We start from the raw sequence: 15,116 nt of genomic DNA, 5'->3' as shown, positions 1-15,116 counted from the left end.
TTGAAAGATGGGGTTTGAGATTGCAGGAGTACACCTTCACAATCATTCACAAACCCGGGAAGGGTGAGAATCCGGCGGACTACATGTCCAGACACCCACAGGCATCCAATGAATCACGCTCATCGATGGCTGAAGAGTACATACACTTCGTGGTAGGTGTAGCCCGACCACCCGCAGTTCCCTTAGAAGCAATCAAGGATGCTACGGCCCAAGACAACGTCCTCCAGAAAGTAATGCGCCGACTGCGCACACATCGATGGAGGCATGAGAGCGAGGACGAAATGAAAGACTCACAAATACGTCTGGAAATGCAAGCCTTCCGACATGTCAGGGACGAGCTGTCAACCACCTCAGAGGGGCTCCTGCTGAGGGACCATCAGATTGTCATCCCGAGGCAGCTACGTCAAGGAGTGGTTAACCTGGCACATGAAGGTAATAGAGGAGTGGTTGCCACCAAGAGATCATTAAGGGAGAGAGTCTGGTTCCCGCAACTAGACCAAACAGTTGAGTCCACCTTGAAAGACTGTCCACAGTGTCAACTGGTAAAGTCAGGAGAGCCTCCAGCTCCTCTTCAAATGACTCCATTGCCGGAAGGGGTCTGGCAGGAACTCGCCATGGACTTCTATGGTCCCCTCCAATCTGGCCGGTATGTGGTGGCTATCATGGATGAATATTCACGATTCCCAATAGCTCAATTTGTGTCGTCCACCAATGCTTCCAGCACAATCGCTGCACTGGACGAAGTGTTTGCTGCATGGGGCGTTCCCAAGGAACTCAAAACAGAGAATGGCCCTCCTTTCAATAGCCATGAATTCAGTGAATTTGCAAAGCATCTAAACTTTCGACATAGAAAGGTTACACCCTTATGGCCCCAAGCCAATGGCACCATTGAGAGATTCATGGCCACCCTAAAGAAAACCTTTCAACAGGCCACACTAGAAAAGAAAGACTTACTGGTGGCTCTGAATGAAGTATTAAGGGCGTATCGAACCACTCCACACGCCACCACCGGAAAATGCCCTGCTACACTCATGTTAGGGCGACCCATCAGTACGAGGATCCCTACGTGGGAAGGAGCTCTGGCACTGGTGTCCCCAACACGCACTCATCAAGAAACAGCCAGGGCTGACCGTGCGGAGAAGAGCAGGATGAAAGTATATGCCGACGCCAGATGGAGTGCCAAGTCTCCCTCCTTGCAAACAGGAGATTGTGTGGTGGTCAAACAAGAGCAGACCAAGAAAACGGATTGTCGGTTCAAAGATGAACCTCTAACTGTTACCCAGCAGAAAGGCACCATGATTACTGCTGAGTCTGAGCAGAGAAGGATTACCTGAAATGCATCCCATTTTCAGAAATGCACACCAGGTATGAAAGAAACACTTGAGAGAGACACCGCGCAACAAGATGTTGGTGAATCAAGTCAATCAAGCCCAACCTTGAGGTTTGATCGGTCGCAGGAAAATGCACTGACCGACACCGGAACACGTCTCAGGCCACGAAGAGACATAGTCAAGCCAAAGAGACTGATTGAGGAAATGGACTAGAAGCTGTTCAAGTTCTTTGTTAACAAAGGGGGAGATGTAATGTTGTACACAGTCTAGTAGTTGGGATGGGAGGAGTTTCGGGGTTGGGGGAAGAGGCGGAGCGAGAACAGGAAAGGGGCAGACAGTGTAGGGACAGGAACGAGAAAGGAAGCAAAGAATAAAGCTCCTACAGATATAATTATTTTGTATGTCGTTATTCAGGCCATGACATGACCTAGACATCCACCTAGTTTAATTAATGTACTGGATTTCCACTTAATCGAGATTTAAATATGTGTACCTAGTTTATCTAGGTCATTAATGAAATGTTTATCCTTTTTACTGACATCCAAACCAGGAAAAAAAAGTGACGTCACAGATACCAGATAATTAATGCTTGATATTACGTTCAGGTTTCAATTTATGCAGTCCTAGAATGTTCCTAATTCGGGGCCCCACAAAGCCTAGAACAGGCCATGGTACTAGGATACTCAGAAACTCTGCTGTTGAGTGATAACTCCTACAGGCGTAAGGTTACCCCTCTAGGCGCTATCCGGCTCGAGAGAGGCCTTCTGCCGTGGTGAGCAGCAGCTGTTCAGTGCCTCCTTACTAAATAATAATACGATACTTGAAATACTTATCAATACTAGTGCCTGAAATCATGGAATTATAGCAGAGCGGGTACTCACGCTCGCCCCCGAATACCCGTGACAGTGAAGTAGTGGTACTCTCTCGTTACAAGTATTGCACCGCTGCTGATGCGTTCTGAGCAGGTACTCCGGACCCGGCAGAACCTGCCCGTTTAAAGCGCTTCCCGTTTAAAGCGCTTCTTATAAATGGCCTCGTGGGACTTTCTGACATCACAATGACGTCATCAGAGGAGACGTCACTTGACGGATACTGCGGCCCGTGAGGTTCTTATGTGACAAGACTGCCTTTCATAAGCAGCAAATGTAATTCGAAAAAGCGATAGATATTTTGTGATAAAAAGATGTACGCTCCGACGCACTCATTGTTGGCTTTATTCTGCCATTTAGCCCAGGGGGTCGCTACCAGTGGTGCAGCAGGTGCAGTGACGCCGGGGCCCTGAATCCTGAGGGGCCCATAATTAATCCCTGATATATACCAGTGCTGTATCTATGCCAGCGGCTGTATATCTCATGGGGCACACGTCTCGGAGTGTTGACTGAAAGCCTGTTCTAAGAATCAGATAAAGTATGAAGTTAAAACTAAATAGTTTTATATTCTAATAGCAGACTTACTTTCCACATGTCTTCGCCATACAAATAACTTTAAAAGACTTTAAAGAATACAATAACATATATCGCGCCTTCCTCTAGAACGGTATGTTAATCCGTGATGCATAGCGCCTATGTGCCATTGGTGTGGCTGCTAAGTGCCGTGGCTTGTCTGCTCTGTGCCGCATCGCACTGACAAGACTGTAGCCGCATTCAAATATTGTAATTCACCCGGTCCGAACTGCTCCCGCCTCCCTCGTTTTCGAAGATTTATGGGTCATTGGAAATGATACACGTGGCATGTGACTCGCAACATGTTCCATTTCTCTTAAGAGAGTTCACAGACGCATAAGGAATGAATTAACCTGCTTCCGAGGTGTGGGTGTTTGCTTCAAACGCAACCGTTGAGCCTTCCGAGGTCGATAGCACAGCGCTATGGAGAAACATGAGGGCGGCAGGGTGTGCTGATCAGAATCCAGTAGTTAGCACGGGTCTTTCGGCATGGCTGCAATGCGGGGGTTGAAGTACTCTGCTCCCGCTAGGGGGCCCAAAGGACTACACCTCCCAGAACGCTCTGCGGCGGGCAGGAGCGAGCCTATGGCAGGTGACCCGGAGGCAGGCGACCTTCCCATTGGCCGCTGTCTCCGGCAGGAAATCCCTGCCTTAAAATCCGGGGTGTGAAACTACAACTCCCAGAATGCACTGACGATGTAAGATGGCTGGCGCCGCTGCCGAAGGAGGGGTCGTGTCTCTATCGCCAGAGGGCCCCCCCGCAGGTGAGTGGGGGCGCACCGGAGCTCGGGTCGGAGGTGCTGCCGGCTTTTAGTTCTCCCACTGTCTTGAGAGGATGTAAGGGGGGCGCGGGAGGGGGAGCGCTTCGGGTGCTGCGGCCGGTGGTGGGGGGAGCTGAACCTGAGGGGGGGAGCACACCTGTGTGAGGGAGCCCGGGGCACACACGCATTGCTCGTCGCAGTCCTCATGACACGGACTTTATCTTTCTCAGACACCCACATGCACGCCGGGTCCCTCACACACACATACCATGGTCTCCGGACGGGTCATGTGATCAGATCTGTTGTGTACTTGCAAACTCTGCACGCACGTCCCTTCTTACGCCGCACTCTCGAAAGCACACTAAAACGGGAAAGCAGGCAGTGCTCTTTGTCTCTAAACCGCCCGCCTCTAAGCGCTGTCACACAAGCAGGCAACACAGCACAGTGGCCTGGCTCACACGACCTTGATCTCCGTCCGCATTACGCACTCCCACTTTGAGTTCTCACACACAAACAAACTTCTGAAATGCAGTTTGGAGCTTTGACTAACACACACACACACTCGGAGGGAGCTCTTACACGTGTAAACTGAGTTTTCTAAACTCTGAAACCTACACAGCTCGATTTTCATGAGCTCCGATAGTCTCTCTCTCTCTCTCACACACAGACTCTCGCTTTGATTTCTATAACACATACTACGAGTTTGTGGGGATTAACATGCGGATTTTAGGGTTTACACATAACACAAATACGCACTATAGGGTAACTACGGTATGTCCAGTGGTGTAACAAAATTTGAAGGGACTCCCTGTAAAGTGCATGGAGGGGGCTCCCCACTTTTGCTGAGGACCCCCCCAATCCCCCAGAGCTCGGTTTTGACCAAATTGATCGCCATAGGGCCAATGGGCGCAAAGCTGTTAGATCCTTGACATGTTTTAAGCCCACTTCCCTATGGATTAACACAGAAGAAGCCGAGGCTGGGCGCATAGCAAGCGTTTCAGAAATGAGTTCTCCTCATTCTGGATTAGCTTGCCACTTTGAGTATTATAGCCCCAGACGCCAGCCCCATATAAGGCTGATGACAGACACCTTGAATTATAGATCGACACCATCTCCTTTATTCTCCGACCCCCTAATTTAGCAGCAAATCTAAAAACACTACTGGTGTTCCTAACCATTTTAAAACGTACGCTTTCCTGTTCGCTGGCCCACCTTCCATCCCCGGAAAATATAATGCCGAGGTAACAGAACTTTTTGACGGTTTCTAATTTATCCCCATCTAAATAGAAAGTCCTTTTTTTCCTAGTCTTCTTCCCACATGACATTACAAATGTTTTACCTTTGTTTATTATCAATTTCCTGCTATTTATGAAGGTCTGGAATTTATTAATAAGGCATTGCAGGCCATTTTGGGTACGGGACAGGAGGACCGCGTCGTCCGCGTACAGCAGTATTGGAATGGGGTTGCCATTAATAGTAGGGGCATCGGCTGGAATTAATCTGAGGGTTTGGTCAATTTGGTTTATAAATAAATAAAATAAAAGGGGTGCCAAAACACATCCTTGCCGAATGCCTCTATTAATCTTAAAAAGGGGGGTACATTCACCAGCTGGACCAAATCTGACTTTACTAGACACATTTTCGTAGAGTCTCGCCAGGAAGTGGATGATCTCAGCTGGTGCCCCCATATCTAATAAAACTGGCCATAAAAGAGAATGTTCAACTAAATCAAAAGCAGAACTCAAATCTGCAAAACATAGAAATAGGTTACCTTCTTTAGCTTTTGTATATTTGCTAACAATAAGCTCGAGGTTTACGCACTGCTCCATCGTTCCCAACCCCCTTCTGAATCCGTACTGCACTGGGGATAAAATAGAATTTTGTGCAACCCAAGTTTCTAATCTCTCTAAGAGAACTCTACTGAGAACCTTAATTGACGAGTCCAGAAGGGAGATGGGACGGTAATTGCATGCCTCTGACCTCGAGCCTTTCTTAAATAGGGGAACAATAATCGACTGACCCCATGTCTGTGGTAACCCGTTTTCAACAGCAGCATTGAATAGACGTGTCAGTATGGGTACCCATAGGTCCATGTCATGCTTATAGAGGTCCACTGGTACCCCATCGGGGCCCGGGGCTTTACCACCCTTGCTTTTTCTAAGTCCCTCATGTACCTCATTCAAGCTGATGTTTAACTGCATTCTCTGCCAACTCGATTTATTTTCTTTGATTGTATCTAAAATTAACCCATCTGAATTAAAAATCCTTGAAAAATGGGCTATCCAGGCGCTACAACTTACATGGGAGGTTATTTCGGGAATATTTTCATTTTTTTCAAAAGGACAATTGATTGTTTCCCAAAATAACTTGTGATTTTTAGTAGATGCCGCCATATCCAGGTTAGACCATGCCTCGTCTTGTAGCTCTTTTTTCGCCTAGCTAACGAGGTCTTATAGTTGTGGCGCTCTTCCCTGATTTTTACTATATCCCTGGGCTTGACATCTAGGGCCGTTTTTAGTTTAGTTAATGCCAAGGCACAGTTTTTGTCGAACCAGACCACCTTGGTTTTTCTTGGCCTCCGGCTCCTAGCGGTCAATAGGCCCTCAATTACCACATTTATTTTTAAAAAGGTAGTAAGGAGACTAGCAGGAATCACCTCAATGCCTAAGCAGTAGCTTATTTCTGCATCACATTTATAGTGAACATCCTTCATAAATTGGTCGGGATTAGTGTTGGCCCATTTTATTCTCATGCCATTCGGTGTTTCAGCTGAAATCCCTTGAATATGTCTCCCATCGGAATAGGTTTTACGCCCCCAACCGTATAATGTGAGTGAGATGCTGTTGTGGACACTCACAGTTTGCTCAACCACCCATAAATTAGAGTAGGCCGAGCCACAGGGCACGAGGACATGATCAATATTAGAATGGGCATCCCTTCCTTTAAATGATGGACATTCTCTATTATCGCTATTTTTTGTGCAATCCAGCAACTCCAAGTCCATTTTCGCAACTAGGTTGTTCAATGCATTTCTGAAAACGGTATGAGGGAAATGATTGTATGGAGTGCCGCCTCTACTATCCTGCTCACCTAGATGATCGCAGATCCCCTTTTGTGCATGTTTACAGGCTTGCATATTAAAGTCACCTGCCCAGACGATAACTGGTGGGTCTCTGGATTGCGATAAGGTTCTTTCTATTTCCCTCCCTGTGTCTTGTATCATCGGTTCCTGGTTAGCTCCCAGAATATTATTATAAAAATTTGTTATAACAAGGTCCCTACCTTTTCCATGTTCTAGACTCAATATCTGTGCGTACGGGGCAACCTCGGAGCAACTCCCAAATTTAAACTCCGTGAGCTTAGTTGATACCAAAGTTAAAAGCCCACCCTTTGCCCTGACAGCTATGGGATTTACTGCAGCTACATGATATGATATATACCCCTCCACATGAATTTGTTCTCTAATCCATGTCTCCTGGAGACAGATTATATCGTACCCTCGATTAATAAAGCTCTTCCAGAATGGGGTAGTAAGTTTTCCAGCAATTCCCGCAATATTCCACGTGGTGATGTTAAGACCTTCGTCGTTAGTATTATATGGAATAATGTGGGGTTGGACTATTGCTGGACTATCCATTAAACTGGTATCTGTAGCTGGGATTATATCGCATTGGACTGTCATTACAGATGTATGCATGCCACCTCCCACTACTCCTTCATCAATGTCCACATCCTCTTTATTTAATCCGGCAACCTCAGGGTCAGTTTCAGATCTAAACAGAGTCTCCTTCGAGGGGGCTGTGTGTCCCTCAAGGACCTTTCTCATACTATCAGTTTTTTCGATATCTATGTACAAGAGTTCAGGTTGATCGCTAAATCAATCTATCTCATCTATCGGGTCGAATACCTGAAATTTATTGTAAGTGGGAATTAGAAAGTTGTCTCTGAGCTTGGGTGAGGTAGTAAAGTTATGGGCTATGTTATGGTACGTAACTCTGGGGTGATCAGTCACTCGTACTTTGTGTTGCTTGCCTGACTGGCCCCTATAAAAATAATCTAATGGGAATAGAGTAGTATTATATTCCCAGTTGGAGGGCAATGGCGCATTTAAAATTGAGTCCCTGGCCCATTCTGGTGTTCTGAAATTGATAACGATACAATCGCCGTCAAATTCCTTTTTGCTGGGACCCAACCAGCCCACTCTCTGAACCATTACTATCTGATTCGCCCCGTGCATAGGGACACCACAATTTCTAGAAAGCCAGTGTAGTGTCTTGTTTTTGAGCATTGCTTGATTTCCAAATTGAGTGGGCTTTAACTTTGGAACGTTAGCAAGAATCGCTACATAGGCACTGCTTTCAGGGGGTAAATTTATAACCGCAGGAATTATGTTATATGTTTTTTGCATAGGGACTGCCTTGCTTGAATTAATAAGTTCTGAGCTAACTTTCTTAGGCTTTTCTGCGGTGACTATTTGCCTGTATTTACAGTACGGCCATTAGGTGCTACATTTTCCGGGGTAATGACTGGGCCGGTTGGTGCGGTACGATTGTTTACTCTCGCACCACCATTAGCCGGTTTGTTCAGGGGTTTTTCCTTAGGGACAATTTCCTGGGCTGGCTTGACAGGTATATTCATGTTTTCAAGCATGTCTGAGTTGGCTATGCCTAGCCTTTCTAGATTTCCTACCTTATCTACTAGAACCTTTAATCTTTCCACTATTGGTAAAATCAGTGACTTTACTAACTGCTCGAGTTGGGTCATAAGGTCTGCTACAATTAGGGGTGCTGTTTCCTGTTGAGTGGTGCACCTTTCTTCATTGGGGTTTAAGTCAGAACTATTTTGTGTCTTGCTCCTATCACCCTTTCGTTTAAAAAAAAAAAGGGGTACTATTTTCTTCTGTCTACCCCTTGGTTTCCCCCTGGAATTTATGTGCAATCAGCAATTTTCTACCGGGTGCTGGTTTACCTTTAGAACTACTGCCACCTACATTTTGAGGGGTATTCACATTATCTATCTTATCTGTTAAGTTAGTGTTGACATTACTGCATTCATTCAACCTCTCCAGATCATCAGATACATTAATTAAGATAGGGGACTCCTCATCTGCTCGCATATTGGGAGTTACTGACAGTCTGCTTTCTCGACGTGGAAAGTCAATGGGGGGTGATTGTTGCGGTATACTAACACAGTTGTGATCTTTCCCTGGAAAGTCAGCATATGATTCCATAAGGATGGAGTCCTGAGAATACGTTGTAGTTGCAGATGTATTTACATGAGTATTCCTATCTTGGGTGGGTAGATTTGATAGGCACAAGCTTGGTGGTAATGACATTTGTCTCTCAGTACTTTCTATTGCTGTAACAACTACCCCAATAGTTTTTTGTAGCATTCTATCTATCGCCGTTAGGCTTGGTAGTGGAGTGATAGCTAGTTCTTTTTTCCTCGATGTTGAGCGTGTTGACATAGGGGTGTTTAAGCCCATTTTAGACTTTGTCGCCATTGATATATGTATAGTGCTGTCAACTAAGTGCAATTTGGTATTTATCTGCACAGTTTACCTGTTGCAGAATGTCCCAATTAATGGAGCCAAGAGTGGTGGCCCAGCCCAGCCTCCTCCTGCCACAGACGGCCCGCCCTTTGCCCGGGATTAGCCCGGCGCGTCCCGCGTGCGTCCTCGCGGGACGAGATAGGCTGATATTTAAGCGCCTCCTGGCGCAGAATGATGACAACAGTGGCGGCGTCCTGGGTTGGGGCTGCTGGGAACCGTAGTCCTGCCCAGCGGAGCAAAACCCGGCCAGACAGGAAAGCAGTGTGGGTAGGTCGTTCGGCGGAGCGAAGCCCGGCCGCTACAACCGACAAGTAAAGGTGAGCCTCGAACGCCTCAGCGGAGCAAAGCCCGGCCGGTGTGAGACCCTCTCAAGGCAGCACCTTGTGTCACTTCGTATGCTTTTCCCCTATTAAGGGCCTGATTACAAGTTGAGGCATTATTTATCATCTCTGATTAATTGCAATACAACAGGGTCTTTATATATCAGGTGCGACAAGTAACACCAATTACGAGTTATTGGCATGCAGACTTTCCTTTTAGTCTTTAACACTGAATGGTGTGGTAAATACTGTACACATTTCCCGTGTTAAATTTCAGCAGGTTTGACTTGCCAAAATGAAACGAATATTAGGTTATTGGACGCATCTGATAATTATCGGGTGAGTTAAATAAAATCAAACTCATCATTCCGTCCCATGCGTAGAGACGGGTTTATGCAGGGGCGTAACACAGGCCCCTGCAGGCCCCTGCAGCCCCCACAGTGCGGGGGGGCCCTAAGCTCCAGAGGGCCCCCACGGCACTGCACTCTGCCCAGAGATTGAGCCTGGAGGGGGCCCCTCTGCATGCCGTGAAGGGAGGCCCCCTCAATTTTCGTTACGCCAGTGGGTTTATGCACAGGACGGAATTAACCGTCCAACTTGTAACCACGGTTTAAGTTTCGGCAGATTTGACATGCCGAGATTTAACGAAGGTTGTGGTATTTAGGGCATCCGATAATTATTGGATGCATTAAATACTTTAACCCCTTCCATGCGTTAGTCGGCCAATGGCCGTTGCAAGCACTACATCCGTAGTGCTGCGCACGTCCGTTGGCCGACGTGGCCCCGGCCACTCCGCTAAACTGCCGCGGAATTGCAGCCGCGGTTAAGTGGTTACAACTCGTAATTCTGTCCGAAGCGTAAACACGAGTTTATGTATGTGTCCAAATTAACTGTCCACTCCTATTCAGACCCAAAGTAGGGCGTCAACGTGCCCTTTCAGATGGTTAGCATGCTACACCATTGTGGTTGGCAGATAGAGGTTAGTGAGGTGGAGGTGTGAGAAACCGACACGAATTGTAATTATAGAAAGGATTAAGACACATAAACAGCTACACAGCACCAGCCATAGGCGCTGCGGTGTGCATATACACAAAAAAAAGTGTTAATCAGAGAAGGCCCAATAATCCAAATGGCAACATGCACAATACTAATGCTGTCAACTGAGTGGAATATACCAAATAAACAAGCATGAGCGTTAGTGGCATGAGTAGCCTTACACCCTTTTAGGTTGAGCCTAGAGCGCTTGCGCTGCAGTATGATTTTTTTGTATGTACTTTGTGGGCTCTGAATTATTGCTCCAGGACTTGTCTGCTTTTGCTTTTTTACTTTGTGCTTAGGGACTTTTTTCAACTTTTGTTTTCAGTGGCTACGTGCATGTTCCCTTAATTTATTTTTGCTCTGCACAGCAGGTTCTGCTTCAGAGTCAAAGTGAGTACCTCGGGCGTCAGAGACACAGTGCTCAGGACTCTGGCTACTGCGATCTTTCAGCCGCATGGCAGCCGCTGCTTCAGGAAAAACAGATGCTGAAGGGAAATGTGTGGCTTTTCTTCTCTTCTTTGCAGCCAAGCTACCTCCAATGGTCCTGAACTGGAATTGGAACCACCCGGCAGGTCAGAACTCCCAGCAGAGGCGTTCAGGGGCTGCTGGTGAAGTCAATGATGGCCATGAGACTTCTTAACAAGAGGCAAGCACAGTCAACCCTTCAGAGAACCATGGCAAGCAGAATTAAGAAAGCAAAGGTCCAGTCCTTTCACTGCCCAAGACAGAAGCAGCTAGCAGAAGGCCAGCACAACACAGCAACAAGCAGAGTGGCAATTCCACTCCTACAGCTTCTCCAGCTCTTCTTCTTGACAGAATCTTCTCAAAGTCCAGAAGTGTTCTGAAAGGATGGTGTCACAGCTCCAGTACCTATACCAATTTTTGCCTTTGAAGTAGGCAAACTTAAAAGGAAAGTCTTTGTAGTGCACAAGATCCTGCCTTTCCCTGACCATGCTCCAGTCTGGGTGTGGGCGGCAGCTTTGTGTGAGGACAGGTACAGCCCTATTCAGGTTTGAAAGAAAATGGAGCAAGACAGTGGAACCCTATATGCCACAGCACCTGATCCTCTATCCCTTTGTTCTGTGTGTGTGTATATATCTCCTGGAACTACCCAGTGAATCGTGTGCACACTGTAAAACACCCTCTGTCACAATGCAATTCCAATACAGGAATATCACAGTTTAAGCAAAAGCAAAACTGAAATGAAGGAGATCAAAAACGGATAGTGCCTGTGTGGTTAAATTAAATCAAGCGGTTTATCATGAACTTGAGCGAGTACTTGCACTTTATCACTTATCAGCAGTAGTCAAGTGCCCAGAGTTCGAAAACGAAATCTAATACACAGTCAAAAACAGGAGGTCAGATGCAATAAACGACAGGGAAAAAACACTGCCAGTCTTACAGCTTTTTTTTTTTGTTGAAATTCCAAGATGGTGGGAAATTTGAACTACTTGAGACATTATCATTCTAGTTTTTATCATCATTTGGGGGACTGAATGTGGCGATATAAGTTTGCAGGATACAAAATGTCCACTTTTGACTATCTGGGAGATCAACAGAAAATATGAGAACTAAAAGCTTTTCGTAGGTGTAGGAAGCTGGCTCTTTATATACTATACCAAAGTGAAGTATAGTGTGCACAGAGTCCAGTGGAACCCCAAAGATAGCAGGAATGCCTTTTAGGGTCAGATCTTCTTACCAGCTCCTGGTCGGGGTTGGGGCCTGGTTTGAGGCTGCAGGCGTCGGCTGAAGGCTTGAGGCAGGTCAGGATCACCGGGGAGACCTCCTTTTGGTGTTGGGCCACTCAAACTCGTGCCGTGGGCGTCTGGTGCAGAATGGTGCAGACTTGCGGATCCTGCCGGAGCTGGAGTCTGTTGGTGAACAAATCTGGTGTTCATGGGAGACAGAATCTTTTCTTTTGAAGGCAGGGCAGGTCCTCCGGGTTCTTTAGGCTCCTGGCTGCAGTACACACTGTGGTTTCGCTTCTGCAGGTTCGAGGTGGGGACAGGCTTGTAGGGCTGGGGCCAAGTCAGTAGATGTCCTCCTCTTGTTAGCTTCAGCACGGCTGTTCGCTCCTTTTTCTGGTTACTTGTCTGACTTCTTGGTTCAGGGCTGCCCCCTGAATACTGTATTTAGGGGGCGTTTTAGGGGTCTTGAGGTTAGTGGCCAATGGGCTACTGACCTTAGGGTGACTACACCCTTGGTGTGCTCACCCCATGTGGGGAAGTGAGCACACTCCCTAATCCTGATTGGGAAGTGCTTGCCATCTGCACGATGACGGGGACTGAAGAGGGGGCTTCACCTCGCCTCCCCCACCTGAGGGGTGGGGTTAGCAGAGGTGGGCACACCTTCTGGGCTTGCTAATTTTTCCCGCCGAAAAGGAGGGGAGACAGGAAGGGGGCCTGCTCCTGACAGCAGGAGAGGCTGGGGGTTGCATTACAAACGCTGCAATTCCTTTCAAGTTCCCTTGCCCCAAATGACTCTTCCTAGCCTGGGGGAGGTGTGAACACCTCACCCAGGAAAGGCTTTGTTTCTGGGCTCAGTGCGAAGGCTCCCACCCAAGGGGTCTGGAAACATGTCTTGTGGTGGCAGGTTGCTGTGCACCAGCCAGGCAACACACCAGAGGCTGGTCATTTTTCAGGGGCATCTCTAAGATGCCCTCTAGGTGCATCTTTCATGAAATTCTACACTGGCATCAGTGTCGGTTTAATTTGCTGAGAAGCTGGATATCAAACATCTCAGTTGTCAAAGCAGCCATTATGGTACTGTGGAGTTCGTAATGACTAGCTCCCAGCACCATATACTCTTAATAGAAGCACTGCGCTTACAGTGTCCAAGAATTGACTTGGACACTGTAGGGGCACAGGGCTCATGCACATGCACCCTCAACACTGGTGAGTGCACCCAGCTAGAGGGGTGACTTATCTATGCCAGGGCAGTGGGTTGTAGGCATGGCACATGTGTGCCAGGTGAGCTCTTCACCTTTTTCTGTACCAAAACACACAGCCTGCAAGGGGGTGTGTGTGTGTGTGTGTGTGTGTGTGTGTGTGTGTGTAAAGATACAGAAGGTACAGGGCCTCTAAGGGTGGCACAATAAGTTCTGCAGTTCATAGTTATTCGCTGGCCACAGTACCCATGGTACCTTTTACAAGGGACTGACATGTGGCCAGAGAGGTGCCAATTGGTGGTACAAGGTACAGTTTTGGGGAGAGAACACAAGGCCCTGGGAACCTAATTGGAAGGGACCCAGGGCACATCAAGTCAAAGTGCATCAGTAGTCTGGCAAAAAGTGTGGGGGGGGGGGTTTACTGCGATCAGAAACCAAGCTTTCTACACGAGGTAAACGATGGGAGGGAATAACGGGGCTAAGTGTAATTGCTATTTCCTTATACATGACGAGATACTCGAAGAGAATATCACAGTTGTATACATATTGTAATATGGCGGACCCGCAAATGTGTCGTCAATGACTATTGTATGGCTCGGGCCGATAGGTGATGTATACTGGCCACTTTATTCTGCTTTCTGATTAAAGTGGCTCGGACTATAAATGTGATTTCTACAGCCTACTTTGCTCCCAGTTGTGATTGGGAGGGTTTGATACGCACATGCATGTTCATTGTAAATGAGAACAAGCGCCACCATTACGATGCAGCACTCCTGAGGCAAAATAGCCGGGAGACATTTTTAAAATTGTGTTATTCTGTGTTACTCTGTGTTTTTAAAAATACTTTACTCACCAGTACCAGATTGCACTCTACAGCGGATTTATCGCTGATAGCTTAAGGCGCAGGACGCTTCTACGAGCGCTTTGCCTCGCCCGCAGGCCACGCCCCTTTTTTAGGCCACGCCTACTTCCCCATGCCCTCCCCTCTTCAGCTTTAAAACATGTGCGTTCCCAGGAAGCGCAGCGGACAAGCGCAGCGAGAGCGCCGTTTGCGCGCCGAAGGCGCGCTTAAGGCAAGCTCGTCTGCGCTCGTCCGCGACGAGGACGCGACCAGCGCCAACATCTATGCTCAAATTTGCTCGCTGCCCCCTCGCTATACTCGAGAAACCCTGATCAACCTGCGAGAATACGCTCATGAAGGTAAGCTCACCTTTGATGACACAGCTTCTCCACTGCTTGACTTCACACAAAAGGATCTGTTCCTGGGAGGCCTTCTGAACGTCAGATCACTGCCTAAGCATGCTAACGAAATTCATCTCCTTATAGAATCCCACCACCTGGACGTCCTCTTCCTAACGGAAACATGGACTCACGCAAATTGCGACATTGAATTAGCATGGGCGTGCCCTCAAGACTTCAAAATACTGCACCTTCCCAGACCTAAAGGCCGTGGTGGCGGAGTAGGCATTATATACAGAGCCTCCTGGCACATCAACGCCATAGACATGGACACGGTTGCGGGGACTGAGCTCCTCGGTCTTTCCATAAACTGCCACTCCGGAGGTATCTTCACTGCAATTATCTGCTACCGACCTCCAGGGTCTTTCTCCCCCTCACAGCAGCAAGCGCTACTCACCACCTTTACGAATATGGCAACCTCCCACAATAAATTAATCATTTTAGGGGATTTCAACCTCTGGCCTAACGGGAGTTTAGACACTGGTCTAGAAAACCTCCTGCTCTCCTGCGAAAGCGTGGGACTCTACCAGCTGGTTAAGCAACCTAC

The 15,116-nt window shown here is 47.5% G+C and overlaps 1 protein-coding gene across 1 annotated transcript in view; it reads left to right on the top strand.

Moving 5' to 3' along the window:
* Positions 1–3,418: 3,418 nt before the first annotated feature.
* Positions 3,419–15,116, top strand: part of LOC144770751 (uncharacterized) — a 53,910-nt gene continuing 42,212 nt past the window's right edge. Inside the window, exon 1 of the mRNA XM_078655497.1 lies at positions 3,419–3,537. The gene's annotated coding sequence lies outside the window, so the exon portion shown is untranslated. The remainder of the gene's footprint in view (positions 3,538–15,116) is intronic.

This window comes from Lissotriton helveticus, chromosome 7 (assembly GCF_964261635.1).
Source record: "Lissotriton helveticus chromosome 7, aLisHel1.1, whole genome shotgun sequence".
Lineage (NCBI taxonomy): Eukaryota > Metazoa > Chordata > Amphibia > Caudata > Salamandridae > Lissotriton > Lissotriton helveticus.
This window is presented reverse-complemented; position numbering and strand designations above follow the sequence as displayed.